The sequence below is a fragment of the Toxorhynchites rutilus genome, chromosome 2 (genome assembly GCF_029784135.1).
Source record: "Toxorhynchites rutilus septentrionalis strain SRP chromosome 2, ASM2978413v1, whole genome shotgun sequence".
NCBI lineage: Eukaryota > Metazoa > Arthropoda > Insecta > Diptera > Culicidae > Toxorhynchites > Toxorhynchites rutilus.
Window position 1 is genome coordinate 142512044 of NC_073745.1, and position 17543 is coordinate 142529586.

General features: G+C 36.7%; 4 non-coding genes across 4 annotated transcripts; 2 read left to right on the forward strand and 2 right to left on the reverse strand.

The window, feature by feature from the left end:
- Positions 1 to 705: 705 nt before the first annotated feature.
- Positions 706 to 778, reverse strand: Trnaa-agc (transfer RNA alanine (anticodon AGC)). The gene has a single exon. It is a non-coding gene; the product is annotated as a tRNA-Ala (tRNA).
- Positions 779 to 1062: 284 nt separating this feature from the next.
- On the forward strand, positions 1063 to 1135 carry Trnaa-agc (transfer RNA alanine (anticodon AGC)). The gene has a single exon. It is a non-coding gene; the product is annotated as a tRNA-Ala (tRNA).
- Positions 1136 to 2502: 1367 nt separating this feature from the next.
- Trnaa-agc (transfer RNA alanine (anticodon AGC)) lies at positions 2503 to 2575 on the reverse strand. The gene has a single exon. It is a non-coding gene; the product is annotated as a tRNA-Ala (tRNA).
- Positions 2576 to 2824: 249 nt separating this feature from the next.
- On the forward strand, positions 2825 to 2897 carry Trnaa-agc (transfer RNA alanine (anticodon AGC)). The gene has a single exon. It is a non-coding gene; the product is annotated as a tRNA-Ala (tRNA).
- Positions 2898 to 17543: the final 14646 nt, after the last annotated feature.

Here is a 17543-nt window from a genome sequence, read left to right on the forward strand (position 1 = left end):
ACTTGAGAGATGCAAACTTCAGAAGGAAACGTAAAATAAAATAATCGTGTGGTAATTCTTCAGTTCACATATTTTGTCCTAGGCATCATACCAACCGTAAAAGGACTGTCATTAAATTTACTTCTAACGAAAAAAATATCTATCACAATGCATCAATTGACCTTACATGGCATCATACAATCTTTTTACTTACAAAGCAAATATATTGAATTCAATTCTTCGGGAATTGTTTCATTCCATCAAAAAATTATTCAATACAAACAAAGGATTACTAAGCTAAGGTAATCCCACGTCAACTTTGCGGTTATATCATAGATATAACCCACCCATTTTTTATTGTTTTTTTAAGTGCGTTCATTATACGGTTTGTGTTTTCTTTACATTGTGCTAAGGTTGTCTTTTCTTTTTGAATTCATTTACTAGTATATTATTTATATTATATATAAATTGAAATTTAATCTATTATTATATTCGTTATAAATAGGATGCAGAAAGAAATGTTGATAAACAGTTTGATTATTCATTTAATTTTATTTAATATTTATTTCATAACATTATACCTATTGGTTGTTGATTTCATTGATTTTTTATGTTTCTTTTATTCATGATACAAGTTACATTCTTCGAAAATGTATAATTTTGGACAATTCCTTTCCTTGATACAGCCTTTTACATTTTTAAACAATTGTTTATCAAAATATAATTTGGAGATGCCGGGTATCGATCCCGGTGCCTCTCACATGCTAAGCGAGCGCTCTACCATTTGAGCTACACCCCCTGCCTTGTTCATATTTTTGAGCTTTACGGCCACAATCATGGATAAACGCAGCACATACTTAGCGGTCAAACTAATGTAAGACCCAAACTAGCTCAAATTTGATATGTGTGTCACGTGCTACGGCTTGATTCGATGCATGGTTAATGCAAAGTTAATCGAAAAAGTGAAAGGTTTAATCTTTCCTGCGCTGCGCAATGCCTAAACAAAACAAGTCGTGTTCCAATGCAACACTGAGCTGAATAGTGTTGCATTGGAACTCCTATCAAACAATCTACTAATAACCAGGGGGTGTAGCTCAAATGGTAGAGCGCTCGCTTAGCATGTGAGAGGCACCGGGATCGATACCCGGCATCTCCAGGAAAATATCCTTTTAGACTCTTATATTTCATTGACCTTGATCTTGATCGCTTGATAACTCTCTAACGTGTAATCAGCTAATGGGGAATATCAACGGACTTTTATGATGCGTACTCTGATGACGCGATTTGAATGAAACTGTGTACCAACAGCTTCTTCTGTACTGTTTTGATTGCTCTCTTTCATCGGTCTTCATCAGTCATTCTAAAAAATATTATCATTATGATGAAGTGTTAATTATATGACCCGGGATCCGGGAGGTCGTACTCGAGGTGGTTTCCCTACCAGAAAAAAAATCATTGAATTGTAATACGTTTGTGTGATGTTAAAAAGTGATATTATACCAATTCCACCACGACTGCATCGTTCCCTGAATGTCAATAGCCAAGTAAATATTGTCATTCTAAATCATCCCACTCTGAACAACTACATACGAGAACCAGCCATCGAACGTTAATTCATTCATCCTCTCACTTTCAATCACCGATCCATCCTAGAGTGGCAGGACTGATTGAGGGATGATCTTGTGCCATCATCATCATCTCAATCAGCGCGCGCACTATTTTAAAAAGCACCCTTTCAAACGAACAACACTTCTCGCGGCTCTATAATCGAATGATTGCCCACCGCTCTTCTAAGTAAATGGTTTCATTTTTATTCAATTTACGGATTGCTTTTAATTTGATCCGATGCTGTCGTCAGTCAGCAGAAGTAAACAGAACTGGGTGGGCGCGAGCAATGTTCTCGTCTCCTAAATCTCAGGCGCAGTCTCGTCTCGATGTTGCGAAGTTCGTTGTTTGTTTCTCTCTGCTGATAAGTGTCGATGTCACCCAGTCGAGTTGCAGCCGCCGACATCACTCTGATGCCGCGAATAGTTTGTCTCTCGGTAGGGATTTTGAAAGCCACCACCAGTCGTGATTAAAGTGAGCTAATTTTTGCATAAGTCGTACACGTCAAGGCAAGGAAACGGTATATACATTGGTGACGACGGTATTGTGCTCATTGCTAGTTTAGTGAGACCTGTATAAATGGGTTCCGCCAAATTATGCTAATGGGTGATGTTTAAAACAAGAATTGGCAGCAACTAAGGGTTGGGGAATGGACGGCTCTACATGTGAGAGGGATGGACACAGGAGATGTGGGCTCGCCAATAAATGCATTTGAATGCGGTTTCGTAATCATTGAGCATGAGCGGCGTGTTTCCGTTACTGAATTAATATAAAACGATGCATTTTAGGATGAGGATTTTAGTCGAAAAGGTGATGTTGGTCGGTCTACGGGGGACAGGAAAGTATCGCTCTGGATTAAGGATCATTATATAAACATTTCAAGGACTTAGGAATATGGAGAGTCTAAAAGAATCTCTCTGGAGATGCCGGGTATCGATCCCGGTGCCTCTCACATGCTAAGCGAGCGCTCTACCATTTGAGCTACACCCCCTGGGTACTAGTATACTATTTGGTAGTAGCACAAGTGGTGCACTGGTCTGGATACATGATTTGCCAACCTTTCACTTCTTTGAGTTTCTTTGCTGCATGACATTGGAACAAGCTGTAGGGCGTGATGTACATGTAAAAATTGAACCAGTTTTGGTTATACAGTTGTTTGACCGCTAAGTATGTGCTGCATTTACCCATGATTGTGGCTACAGAACTCAGTGTGATTACGTAGTAAAATTGCTCTAAGACAGGGGGTGTAGCTCAAATGGTAGAGCGCTCGCTTAGCATGTGAGAGGCACCGGGATCGATACCCGGCATCTCCAAGGTAAGGTGTATTTTGGCCAAGTTTATGCTCATTGTTTTGTTGAGCCAGGTTTACAACATTATAAGAATTTATCATTTATCGTGAAGTGAGGTCCCTTTTTTCTTTTCAGATACAGTAATATACGAATGATTGAGCGATTTTTATTATGATGATGTCAACTTTTTCAGGATTTATTTAGGAATTTATCAATTTTCAAGTCAAACGATTTTGTTTATTCTACAGACATAACATTCATTTCGATTCGTTTCGTTTCGATTGTGGATTTTTTTAAAAATAATTGTCAGGCATAAATTTAACGAGATAGTACCAAGCTTTACGAACCGTATCAAAAGGACACACAATCTTTTTTTGAAATGACATCAGTTCTTTGATTTATTTATTTACTTAATTATTTATCTATATCTATACAATTATATTAATTGATAATATATATATATATATATATATATATATATATATATATATATATATATATATATATATATATATATATATATATATATATATATTGAAACTATTGAACAGATCAACATGAAAATTGGTATGTAGGGGTTTTTGGGGCCGGGATAGTTTGTGAGACCCCTCCGCCCTCTCTAAGGGGCTACCATACAAATGAAACACAAATTTCTGCATTACTCGGAAATTAATCAAGCAAACGAAACCAAATTTAGCGTGAGAAGTGTTTAGAGTGCAATAAATGTTTTTACGATGGTAAAATGTGGGCCCTCTCTAAGGGGAGAAGAGAGAAGGGGTCTGACTTTATTCTATCATATTTTCTGTATAAAACATTTATTCCATGTAACGGAGAAACATATTATTTGCAAGTGGTTGGAAAATCTTGAACGAGAATTGTGTCTGAATATAATCTGGTATTATAATGATGAGTTTTGGTAGAAGTACTAGGAATTTTTTTAGTAAAAGGTAAATTCAACGGGGTTGATTAGAAGATCAATCAACGTACAGTTCTGCGATTGGATTCATGAACTTGCGCTTAGTAAGAAAACGTGAATGCTTGGAGGTGTTGATAACTAAAAACAAATTTTGGGCTGGACAAAGTTTGCCGGGTCAGCTAGTATGACTTTATAAAGAAAGCGATGGTGTTGCTTGGTCTCATTCTATTGCTGCACACCAAGCAGGGAAGACGCATATTGCTGATTGCAGATTGAGCACTCGATGTCGAAGCATTTGCAAATTATTTATGCTATGCGATACAGCAAAAGGAAGAGGGAGGAATTTCTGATGAAATGAGAAGAGGAGCCAAATCGTCAATCGAGGCGTATTAAAATCGGTGGAAGCGTCGCCGCGGATGTCGAAGCAGCTTATCGTCGTTTAAGGAGTGATAAAGCTGGGCTTTTGATTGCATATAATGCAGGTGGGTGTTTTTCAGCACGCCATACCATAGTTTCTTCTGGCAGGCTGAAACATACATTACCCTCCACTAAAAGTTTCGTGACAGCGTCAGTGTGTCAAATCGTGTATTTCTTAACCTTTATCGTTAGGTATAAAGTGTGGCATGCCGTTCAATGTAGCATTCGATGTATGGCCGTTTATATCTACTGAATAAGGTAACCATAAGTGAACCACACAAGTGCAGCAGCAAATTAACTTATGAATATCTGTAATAGTTAAGATTTGCACAATTCTGAAGTATTGGTAATATTACGATACTACGCGATAAATATATAATGTGATATGCTTGCCACCAAGTGCTTTTTCGCTGTTGGCTGAACAGAAAAGCCTACGTTTTATTGTTCAGGTGAAAATATGAAAAAGTTAAAAATGGTCATAATCTCTATCGCTCTAAATCATCCGTGCTAGAAAGTTGTCCGTATTGTGCTGAATATCATAAGTCAAAAGATTGTAAAGCAAAGTATGAAAAATGTATCAATTGTGACAAGAACAATCGAAAGAAGAAGTTTGATGCTGATCATCAGATCATCAGTTGACATTTTGACATTTATCTCAGCATATATGACATAAAACCTTTAGCGGTGGTAATTGTTGGAACACATTTGACTGATGATGTTAATCTATGTTTATACTCTCTTCTTGGATACCAGATGATTAATTGCATATCACATTCGAAACATACTGGTGGTGTTTCCATATATGTGAAAAATGGACATTTGGTAGAGTTAGTTAAAAACGATAAGAAAAATGGAAACTGGTTCCTTGCAATAAAAATTAGAGCAGGAAATCAGAAGTTACTTGTTGGCGGCGTGTATCATTCTCCTAGTTTCAGTGATAACGAATTCTTGAGATTACTTGAGCATGAATGGCTTTCAGATGCGATGAATGATGGTATCGAAAATATAATTTGTGGTGATTTCAATATAAATTATAACAGTATGTACGGGAGTCGTGAGTTGAGACGAGTGGCAGATGTGTGCGGTTTGAAGCAGTACGTTGTACAAGACACCCGAGTAACCCAACTAAGTAGCACAAAGATTGATTTAGTTTTTTCTAATCATGAAAACTGCGTGGCAAATGTTTTACATGATTATAAAATTTCAGATCATGAGACTATTTGTGTTAAGCCAGGTAGCAATTTTGTTCCAGACACTCAAAATGAGCATGTTTCGGTTATATCATGGGTTCGTTATAATCAGGCGAGTCTTAGCAATTCATTAAGACAAAGTTTGTCTATTTCCTCTACAGTCGGAAGCGATATTCATGGTGAAGCGAGATCATTTGATGAAATCTTAGACAAAAGTGTATCGCAACTAATAGATATCAAAATCGCTACAACACATCCAGTATACAGCTGGTATTCCAATCATCTGGCTAATCTAAAGTGTCGCCGTGATAGATTGTGTGGTAAGCATAGGCAAGATAGAACAACGCGAAACTGGAATAATTATGTTGCTGCTAGAAATCTATATTCGATGGCGCTGAGAGAGGCAAAAAATACAATGTTTCAAGAAGAATTGGAAATAAATAAATATGACGGAAGAAAATTATGGAAACAATTAAAAAACTACTGAATTCCAAGACGACGAAACCGAATATAATGAACTTTGATGACATAGAAATAAAAGACGGACAAGAAATTGCAAATCGATTGAATGAGTATTTTGTTGATAGCGTGATTGAAATACATGAAAGCATTCCTCCATGTCAGACAGTGTTGGTGTCGAATGTGTGTCATTTGTCAGCGTTAGTGTCAGTGTCAGTTGAAGACGATCCGCATTTGAGGAATTTCTCATTGGTTACAAATGATGAACTCAACGAATTAATAAAGACTTTGAAACGTACATCAGGAATTGGAAATGTGTCAACCCAAGTGTTTAGAGACGCGTCGTTAGTTATGAATGGTATGTTGTTGAAAATCGTAAATGAAAGTCTTCGATGCGGTGTAGTCCCAGATCCGTGGAAAGAATCGATAGTAATACTTATCCCGAAAGTGACAAACACTACTGATGCAAAGCTACACAGACCCATAAATATGTTGAGACTGCAAGAAAAAAATTTAGAGCTGTGTGTGAAGAAGCAGTTGCTGGAATTCATCAACAGAAAAGGCATTTTGATTCCAGAACAATCAGGCTTCCGAAAGAATCATTCTACTGAGACTGCGATAAACTTAATATTACGCAAATGGAAGTCTAATATAGAAAATGGAAAATACACGGTAGCTGTGTTCTTGGATTTTGAAAATGAAGAGACTTTGTCTGAATCTTTCCAAGACGTACTGGATGATAATCGGAAGTTGGAAGAAAGACGGACATCCACCTATGTTCATGGATGGTATAATGATTGAACGAGTAAAAATTGTTAAATATCTAGGTGTGCAAGTCGACGAGAAGCTAACGCTCATTGAACATGTTGACTACGTTATAAAAAAGGTGGCTGTTAAATATGGTGTGCTTTGCCGGATAAACAGGTATCTAACATTCGAATCTAAGGTAACGTATGTACGATCTGTTATAATGCCACATTTTGATTATTGTGCTACAGTATTGCTACATGCTTCAGATACGCAACTACAAAGACTGCAACGTTTACAAAATAAGATAATGAGAGTGGTTCTTAGATGTAGTAGGTACACACCAAGTGTTTCGATGTTGGATATGCTTTAATGGTTGTCCGTACGACAAAGGACTGTCCGAAATTGCCTGATTTTTATTCATAAAATGAAACTCGGATTACTACCTGATTATTTGATGAAAGATGTCGAATATGGAAGAGACGTGCACTCTCATAACACTAGGAGAGCAGCTGACTTTAGATTACCATATCTTACAAAAACAACGACACAACGATCACTTTTCTATCGTGGACTACAAATTTACAACACATTACCTCAAGACGCTAAAGAAATGACAAATATCGCACAATTCAAAAGGACAACAATTGACTTCGTTAAAAAAATTTATTGACCACTGACATGAATGTCAGCGAATGAGAACAAAATGATAATTATATAATGACTACAGAATGTACATTTCATAATTGACTAGATGTGATGGACTTAGAGTGATGGCCATACGCGGGAGTAGACGCAACGAGAAATATAGTACCAGAAAAAATCCGATGACATCAAGTAATATAACATTGAAAAACTAATTATCTACGAGATAATCAGTCCCTCCCACTCCAAAAGAAGCGTATGGGGTGGAGGTAGGACCCAAAAAAAAATGAAAGGGCCTTTGGGATCATCACAGTAAAAAAAATGGGTGGATTATATCTATGATATAACCGCAATGTTGACGTGGGACAACCTTAGCTTAGTAATAATTTGTTTGTATTTATTAAACTTTTGATTGAATGAAACAATTTCCGAATTCAATTGAATTCAATATATTTGCGTTGTGAGACCGTGTTAGGGAAACGCACTCTAGTCTACACGAAGGCAAGCGAGTACAAAAGTATCCACAGTTTGCATGTAATTGCAATGCCGATTTCCCCAGACACCTTGGTTTAGAAGTCTTTATAGGTAAACAGATTTCAGTCGGAACAAAAATACTCCCGACCTGCATGAACTTGCAATCCCAATTTCCCTAGACAACTTGGTTCTGAAGCCTGTGTTGAGGAAACATTTTTTAGTCGGAACAAAAATGCCCCCGATTTGCATGAATTTGCAATGCCAATTTTCCCAAGCTTCTTGGATTTGAAGTCTGTGTTAAGGAAACACATTTCAGTTGGAGCAAAAATGCCCCAACTTGCATGTATTTGCAATGCCAACTTCCCCACGCTCGTTGGATTTGAAGTCTGTGTTAGGGAAACACATTTCGGTGGGAACAAATGCTTCCCCTACTTTCATGTATTTGCAATGTCGATTTCTCCAACGCTGCTTGGTTTTGAAGTCTGTGTTGGGGAAACCGTAAAGCGGGCCAATCAAAACGAGGCAGCTAGGGCGTTCAGATAACGCTTAACATTTTACAGTTATTCAATTATTTTACTAATGAAAAATAACATTTTGTTAATTGTGATAGATGCGTAGAAATATTCCCTATCAATTGATGCAAACATCTTTCCGATCCAGTAGAAAATGTTCGAGTTATAAGCACTCGAAATCTTGCATTTTTTCCTGCGTGTTCAGTTTTCATATTACCCCCATATACTCCGGTTAGACGTAGTCCCACGTCAAAAAAAAGAAAGTGTTTGGAGTTGAGATGAATATATAAGCAATTTCTGACGTTTATTTTCTTTGATAGTTCACATTTTTATCTCAATGAGAAGTTTTTTCGTTACCATATATTTACATTATGTTTTGATTCATCTCTAAATAATATATCGAGTTAGCGATGTATGTAATTCTGCTAGTCCTATTAATGGAATTAACATATTTGAGGGAATTCTCAATAATCCATTTCGTTTCGTATAATTTATATGTTGTAATAATGGTCGTGGGTTCAATCGCAGAACTCTCCATTGGTTGATCTTCTAATTGGCCCTTCACAATTTATTTTTTTTACATTTGACCTTCCATTCTTATTTATATAGATTTTATTTACATAGATATTTCAATCGGTAAGCTGTGTGAATTATTATTAGTAATAAATTAGAAATTTATTAGCAGCCGAGACGTAAATTGTAGATGATTATTAATGACGCGTGAGTGAAAATCGGATTTCATTGCGGGAGTTATGTATCGTTAGGCAAATAGCTAACGTATCACCATATAGGATGTATTCCATGTGTGGGGGTTGGTGGTGGGCCATCATAAAAAACGCAAAAACACAACACCAAAGGTTCTTTCCAGAATCACCAATATGTTCATAAAGAGTATACAGTAAACTAATACATTTTCCAGGTAGATAGGACGCAGGAGAAGAAAATAAAACAATATATTTAAAAAAAATTTAACAAAGGCTGTCCCCTTTGTATAGTCACTACTTCACTCCGGTTAGGTCCCCGACATTACCCACCCGCATCAACTTTTTGACATATAGCGCAACGACATTAGCTTTCCAACGAATGTCTGGAAATTTTATACACTGGCATAATAATCAAGTTACGCCAACTGTTTTAAAACCGAAGAAACTTACCGGTACACCTAATACATATTATGGTCCTGAAAGGGTTAAAATCGTTAGTTTAAAAAAAACTGGTGGTTTCTAAATTTCCTGCTCAGACTTTTCTCATATTTTTTTTTTATTGTAATTGATGTCGAGAGATTGTGGAGGAGTATCAATAACTTTTGAGCAAATTTTAATGTAAACAAGTGTGAACTTTAGGGAGCTTTATGGATCATTATCTTGATACAAATTGAATCCTAGATTTAATCCCATTTTGTTGACATTTTGCTCCATATTTTTCCTCAGGATGCTCGAGCAAACACATTCGAAATTGAAAAGGGAGTTTTCTTCTATAATGTACTAGCTGACCCGGCAAAATTCGTCACGCCTAAAATTAATTTTTCGTTATCAGATTCACGTTTTCTTACTAAGCGCACGTTCGTGGGTCTAATCGCAGAACTGTTCATTGATTGATCATCTAATCTACCCTTTAAAATTACCTTTTACTATGAAATTCCTAGTACTTCTACCAACTCTCATCATTATAATAGTACTATTAGGGGATTATTTTCAGACACAATTCTCGTTCAAGATTTTCCTACCACTTGCCTATTACATGTTTCTTTGTTACATGGAATAAATGTTTGATACAGAAAATATGATAGAATAAGACAGCCCTAAATCGGACGATTCCTTCCTCGAGTTTTGCTCTTATCAACACATTTGGCGATACATTTTTATTTATATAGATAGAAGAAGCTGTAGGAGTGAGTTTAATCACATTAAAATCAATTTCCACTTTCAAACAAAGATCAATTTCGTTAGCGCAAACATTAAATGGACTAACAACACTTGTCACTATGAAATTGTAGAACATATGGGAATTGAACTTTCGCAAATTTTCCCATTTTCTTCAGAGTTTTCGAAAATTTTCAATTGTCATGTTTGGTTGGAATATGTTTGATTGAAATGTGTGTTTTCATTTTTTTGGACCCCCCCCCTCCATTCCAAAAGAGGGAGGGGTGTCATACCATCATAGAAACATTTCTCGTACCCAAAAACCCTCACATCCCAAATTTGGTTCCGTTTGAGTGATTGATTCTCGAGTAATGCAGCCCCCCTTAGGGAGGGGGGAGGAGTGTCAAACCATCATGGAAACGTGTATTGCCCCCTACAACCTCCATATACCGAAATTGGTTTAATTTGCTTGATTACTTAGCAGAAATTTGTGTTTCATTTGTAAGGCAGCCTTCCCTTAGAGAGGGGAGGAGGAGTGTCGAACCTCCACAGAATCGTTCATCGATCCTTAAAACGTCTATATGCCAGGTTTGATTCCATTCCAAACCTTCATATGCTAAATTTGGCTTCATTTTATTGAATAGTTTTCGAGTCATGCAGAAATTTGTGTTTCATTTGTACGGCAGCCCCCCTTCGAGAGGTGGGAGGAGTGTCTGCTCACCATAGAAACGTTTGTTATCCCCTAAAACCTTCACATGCCAAATTTGGATTCGTTTGCTTAATTAATTCTCGAATAATGCAAGAATTTGTGTTTCATTTGTATGGCAGTCCCTCCCTTATCATAAGAACTATCATAAGAACCTTCCCCGACCCAAAAAACCCCTACATATCAATTTTCATATCGATCGGTTCAGTAGTTTTCGAGTTCATAAGAATCAGACAGACAGAAAGACAGAAAGACAGACAGACAACATTCCATTTTTATATTAGGCTGTCAAAAAAGTCCTGCGGTATTTCCGCGAGGTGTCGTTGTAAGCGCGTAGTTCTAGTTGCATTCATTGTATCGAGTCATACTATAGCTTGTTGGAAAGGTATTTTTGCGCGCTATCCTTGACAGTGTTTTGTTTTGTTAACTCGTTCGTGAGTTATAGTGTCGCAAATATGGAGCAAAATAAAGAGAAAATCCGACATATTTTACAGTACTACTATGACAAAGGCAAAAATGCATCTCAAGCTGCCAATAAAATTTGTGCAGTTTATGGACCCGATACAGTTTCCATTTCCACCGCACAACGATGGTTTCAACGTTTTCGTTCTGGTGTAGAGGTCGTCGAAGATGCGCCACGCTCCGGAACGCCTGTCGTCGAAAATTGCGACAAAATCGCTGAATTAGCCGAGAAAGACCGGCATTGTAGCAGCCGTAGCATCGGCCAAGAGATGGGGATAAGTCATCAAACCGTTATTAACCATTTGAAGAAGCTTGGATTCACAAAGAAGCTCGATGTATGGGTGCCACACACGTTGACGCAAAAAAAAACATCTTTGACCGTATCGACGCATGTGAATCGCTGCTGAATCGCAACAAAATCGACCCGTTTCTGAAGCGGATGGTGACTGGCGAGTAAAAGTGGGTCACTTACGACAACGTGAAGCGCAAACGGTCGTGGTCGAAGCCCGCTGAAGCGGCTCAGACGGTGCCCAAGCCCTCATTAACAGCCAGGAAGGTTCTGCTGTGTGTTTGGTGGGATTGTCAAGGAATAATCTATTATGAGCTGCTTCCCTATGGCCAAACGCTCAATTCGGACCTGTACTGTCAACAACTGGACAGCTTGAAGGTAGCACTCATGAAGAAGAGGCCATCTTTGATAAAGAGAGGCCGCATTGTCTTCCATCAGGACAACGCCAGGCCACACACTTCTTTGGTGACGCGCCAGAAGCTCCGGGAGCTCGGATGGGAGGTTCTTTTGCATCCGCCGTATAGTCCGGACCTTGCACCAAGTGACTACCACCTTTTTTTGTCCATAGCGAACGAGCTAGGTAGTCAGAAGTTGGCCACAAAAGAGGCCTGTGAAAATTGGCTATCCGAGTTTTTTGCCAATAATGAAGCGAGCTTCTATAACAGGGGTATTATGAAGTTGGCATCTCGTTGGGAACAAGTCATCGAACAAAACGGCGCATATTTGATTTAAAACAGATGATTGTAACTAATTTTATGAACAAATGAAAATTCAAAAAAAAAAATACCGCAGGACTTTTTTGACAGCCTAATATATATATATACTTTCTGTGTTCAACTCATTTCCATTTTTTTCCATTCCATTTTCTAAATTTGTACACCCAATATGTTCCCGAAAGACGTAATTCTGCGTCAAAATCGGCAATTCCGTTTTCGATTCCATCAATTCGATTTTTCCAAACAGCATGAAACACATCAATGTCTTACTGGGAAGATGTTATTGTTGTAGATGAGTCCAAATTTAACATCTTTGGCTCCGATGGTTGTCGTTTTGTATGGACGAAGATGGATTAAACATAAAAATCTAAAACCAACGTTTAAACATGGTGGTAGTAGAGGAATGGTATGAGGGTGCATGTATTAGCAATTTAGTTTTCATCGATGGTGTATATAGCGAAAATATGAAGCAAAGTGTCAACGAAGTAGGATTGAATCGAGGATTTAAGTTTTGCCAAGACCAAAAGAACAGGGCACATACAGTTCGCACATGGTTGCAATTGCTTAAAAGTTATTGATAATCCTCCACAATCTCCCGACGCCAATTCCAGTAAAAAAAAAAAAAATAAAAATAAGGAAGTAATCTTGGTAGGTAAGTTAGAAACCATCGAATTGCTAGAAATAACGATTTAAAAATCACTTGATGATTGAATGGGAGAATAATCCTTCCGCAGCTAAAGACAGTTGTAATGAAAAAGAGTTACCATACTAATGATGAAATTCTGAAATTGATCATTTCAACCGAAATCGGGTTGAAATTTCATCCACCGTACGAATATCAGTTTAACCCTTTTCGAGACCGTAGAAACAAGACAACGAATCGACTACAACTACAGAGAACATTATCCTTACATGGGGAAGAAAACATATTCACCTTTGATAAAAAATAAGCTATTGAAATAGTTGAAAAAATTGGTGGCTATATAGTTGACACTGCCCGTTAACCCCAAAAACACTGTTTGACGCTGCCTTGTTGGTTATGCGAAAGTCTAAACATTTGTTTCCGGTGCAGGGAAAAACGATTTTTATATAGACTTACAAAGAAAAGGTGTGTAAATTTGAATTTTTCATCAAATAAATCATTTTTATCATTGAAAAAACTGCATCTTACATAGTAAATCCTAAATAGAACGCTTACGGTGAAAAACTTATCACTGCACTCTTAAATCGCGGCTTTGTTACATAAAAATGATTCCCAAATTAATACCGTACATTTTTAGCAGCCATAAAATTTGGAGTATTGCCAATTACCTTTAGAAGTTTAATATTGAGATAATAAAATATATATTAAAAAAAATTGAAATAATATTTCAAAAGTAGCGAAAACAATTTTTTTGTTGGTGGCAATATAGTTGCCACGGTCTTCTAAAGGGTTAAGTTAATTTTCATACATTCACTATTTTTATAGAAATAAAAAACCATTATTCTGATAACAGATAGTAAGCCTTTCCACTCTCATTTGACACTATGACTTTATCTAAATAAAAATGTTTCGAAAGCTTCGCTTCAGCTTTCAAAAGAAACGAAAAGAGATCTGCATAGTGGCGTACGATTTCGAGTTTGTATCACTGTATTTCATATCACGTTGGGTGCTGACAATCCCATAGACGGAATGGCTCGAAATCTCTCAAATGCATGAAACTAAGCCATTCGCGTTGGCGACATTGAGCTTAGTACTCTATGTAAATGAAAATCTCTTTTGCCTGAAAGTGGTGGAAAAATATCATACAAAAGTTCTGTCAATATCGTTCATTCGGTAGATATGAATTTTTATGAATCCTGAAACCCTTCATGGTTTGTGTCGATGGAGCTATACTGTGGTGTTATAATAGCATACAGATAGGCGATTTTTATTTCTTACTATGAATTGGGTTGTAAAAGTGAGAAATTAACCAATAAGAATATGATGAAAAATTAATTGATTAATTTTTTAAAATTTTTAATTTTTATAGCGTTGAATTCTTGATAAATCACTGATCACGAATGTCTCTTCATGGTGAAAACGAAATGAAGTGTATATAACCTTGCATACAATTCATTCCGTTTTCACCGTGAATTGGCGTTCATGATCAATCCAATCTGCTTAATCGAATAAAACAAAAAAAATTAAAGGTGTTGCTGGTTATGAGTTGGTCTTTATTCGTGAAAAAATGCTTTGCTTAGTTGACCTGTTACGTATGTTTTGATCGATAAGTTCCTTGCCATCGCGATCGTACGCCGTTTTCTACTTATAAGGTAGAATGTCCACTGCACGTAGCTGATTCAGTTCGGGCGGACGACTTCATCCAACATTAGGGTGAGCATCTAGATCAGGGATTCTCAAAATATATTGGACAATAGACTCATTTTTCAGAATGAAATGATACCATCGATCCCCATAGTTAAATTTCTTCAAAAAAATTATCTTTATCTTTATTCATACAAAATACTTACCCATTCAAAAACTTTGTGGTTGGGGAAGTGAGTAGACGTGACACTATTTTCTTATCAATAAATAGGCATAAAATTCAGTAAATATCAAGTTGAATAAATTATTATTAATACAAATTACAACAATATTACTTTCTACTAAAATATTAGTCATTCTTATAACAAGTTGGTTCACGTAACACAACTTCTACGGTATCTTGAAGGTTTAAAGAATTTGTGTTAATTAATAGGAGTCTATTTTTAGACCTCGTCGATCTCCGAAATCAGTTTTCATTTATGTTGACCTCTGGGAAACCAACATCGACACCAATATCGACCATCAAAAACCCCTGATTTCGATAAAGTACAGATGCCATTTTCATTGAATTTCCTCAACAACATGTGAACTACTCTGACTACTCGTAAAGCCCGTGCCGACCTTTCTTAGTTTAATTGAGATTAGCTAAGGTTTCACGACAGTTTATGTAATTGATCCGTTCCAGCTCTGATGTTTCTGCAATCCAAGAACTAGAAGTGAGTTATATGTGTGATATAACCACAAGGTAGACGTAGGACTAACTTTGGCTTAGCAATCAATAAGTAACAAGCATATAATCCTTAGGCATTTCATCTTTCGAAAAAAGTTATGAACATATCGCTTCGTTTAGCCGGGAAATAATTATTAACGCTTAAAGGAGGAATCGATTCTTCCTCGGAAATACCCATCGCAAATAATACCCCCTCCCCAAGCCCCGACAATTGGAATCATTGGAATCATCGTTGATTATTAATGCTTGAGAAAGAATGGATTCCTCCTCGGAATCACACAGCGAAAATAATACCGCCAACAATTGAAAAGTGCGATCGATTCGTAAATTCGTAATGGTGGAGTAATATCCAGTACACCATATCAAACATTTCGTATTCTTCACTATCATATCCATAGTCAATGACACCTATCGGTATCGAATTATCATCGATACCTCGATGATAACTAAATGCTCTTTTCAGTTCGGCTACAAAAACGAAATGGAATTGGAAGAGAATAGCATAGCAATGCATAGGCGTGTGAGCGTGAACTTAATCTCACATTACAATACAATTTAATGAATTTCCGATACGGATTTGTGCGATTTAAATAACTTGTTTTCAAAGCTGTTTTTGAGTTATTTAAACTTGTTAATTTTCGGGTCAATCATGAACAATCATATTCCTCTTGGGCATTTTGTCTTTCGAATGAATTGATTATCATACCACTCCGTTCAGCCGGTAACGAGGTATCAACGTTCAAAACCTTGTACTCCAAGCTTCACTCTCTCGTGACTTTGAAATTACATCCTGGTACAGTAATCAAAGACGTAGTTCTACGTCAAAACTTTGGGGTTTGGTTTGGGAAACATTCGTTGACGGATACTTTTGAGGAAGCGACATCTTCAATCTCTTTTTGTAATATCCAGTCGACAAAGAAGTAAACTAGTGCGTCACGGGCTGGTGGATGAATTCAAGCGCCAATCTAAGGTCATATGTCTGCTGGAAAAACAGAAGGAACTCTTGGAGCAGCATTCTCGAAGCCTTAGCTTCGCAGCAACCAGCAACTTAGCGAACTAATTTACTCGAATTTCTTCAGTGTTGCAGTTAAGCTCTGAAGCCTATTTTAGAGAATCACATCATCGAATGTCTATGAATACCAGGAATATTCAGGAATACCACGTTATTCCCGCCTGTCGTCCTACGCATTTCCTACATCTTTGGAAATCAGTATCCAGCCTGCAACCTGGAGCATCCATTGCACAATGGTCCAGGAGATGAATTTAAGTGGAAATTAGCAAATAGAGCTCGACAGTTATTCTCTAGACAAAAACTGTCTTCGACAAAGTTTTTACATATGATAGAGCGCTCATTTTCATGTTGCCAAAAATAGGGTATTTTCGATGAAATAAATAATCTAACTTTCTTATCTCTATAGATAGAGGTAAACATAGTTCGACACTGTTATAGTCCCAGTTATTTGAGACATCTTTGTAGAACAAAGATTTTTTGTATCTCTTGAAATAACCGATATAGCGTCTTTTTTCTATGTTAAGTTAGGGTCACCATTAAAAAACTGTTTTTTGCTCTAACTTTTATATTTCAAATTCTACATACAAACTGTCTTCGAAAGACTTTTAGAAAATACTGATACAAACATTTTCGACCACTTGTCAATATCTAAACTTTACTCGAAGTTATTGATATTTCTTCCCAAAAAATACGCTTTCTTCAATCGCCCGCCATTCTTTCTGGGGTAAACATAAACAAAGTTTATTGGCGGCATTTGAAAGAGCAGAGTTCACTCTACATAATGTGTGATTTTCAAACCTATATTATTTTTCGTGTTTGAGTAAATTAAAAACGAAATCATGAGTAGGATTAGAATATTGACACCGCAAAATATTGGTTTTGATAAGCTCTGAAACTCGTATCAAGACAGCTTTGATGTAGAATTCGAAATATAAAAGTTAGAGCAGAAAACCCCGCTTTTTCATGGTCACCCTAATGCAACTTAGGAAAAAAGCGCTAAATCGATTATATTAAAAGATAGAAAGAAGCTTTGTTCTACGAAGTTGTTTGAAATAACTAGGGCTCCAACATCGTCAAACTATGTTTATCTCTATCTATAAAGATAAGAAAGTTAGATTTTTTAATTCATCGATAATTTTGGTCACCCTATTTTTGATAACATAAAAATGAGCGCTCTATTATATGTAACAACTTTGTTGAAGACAGTTTTTGCCTAAAGAATAAATATCTCCCACAAAGTTGTTTT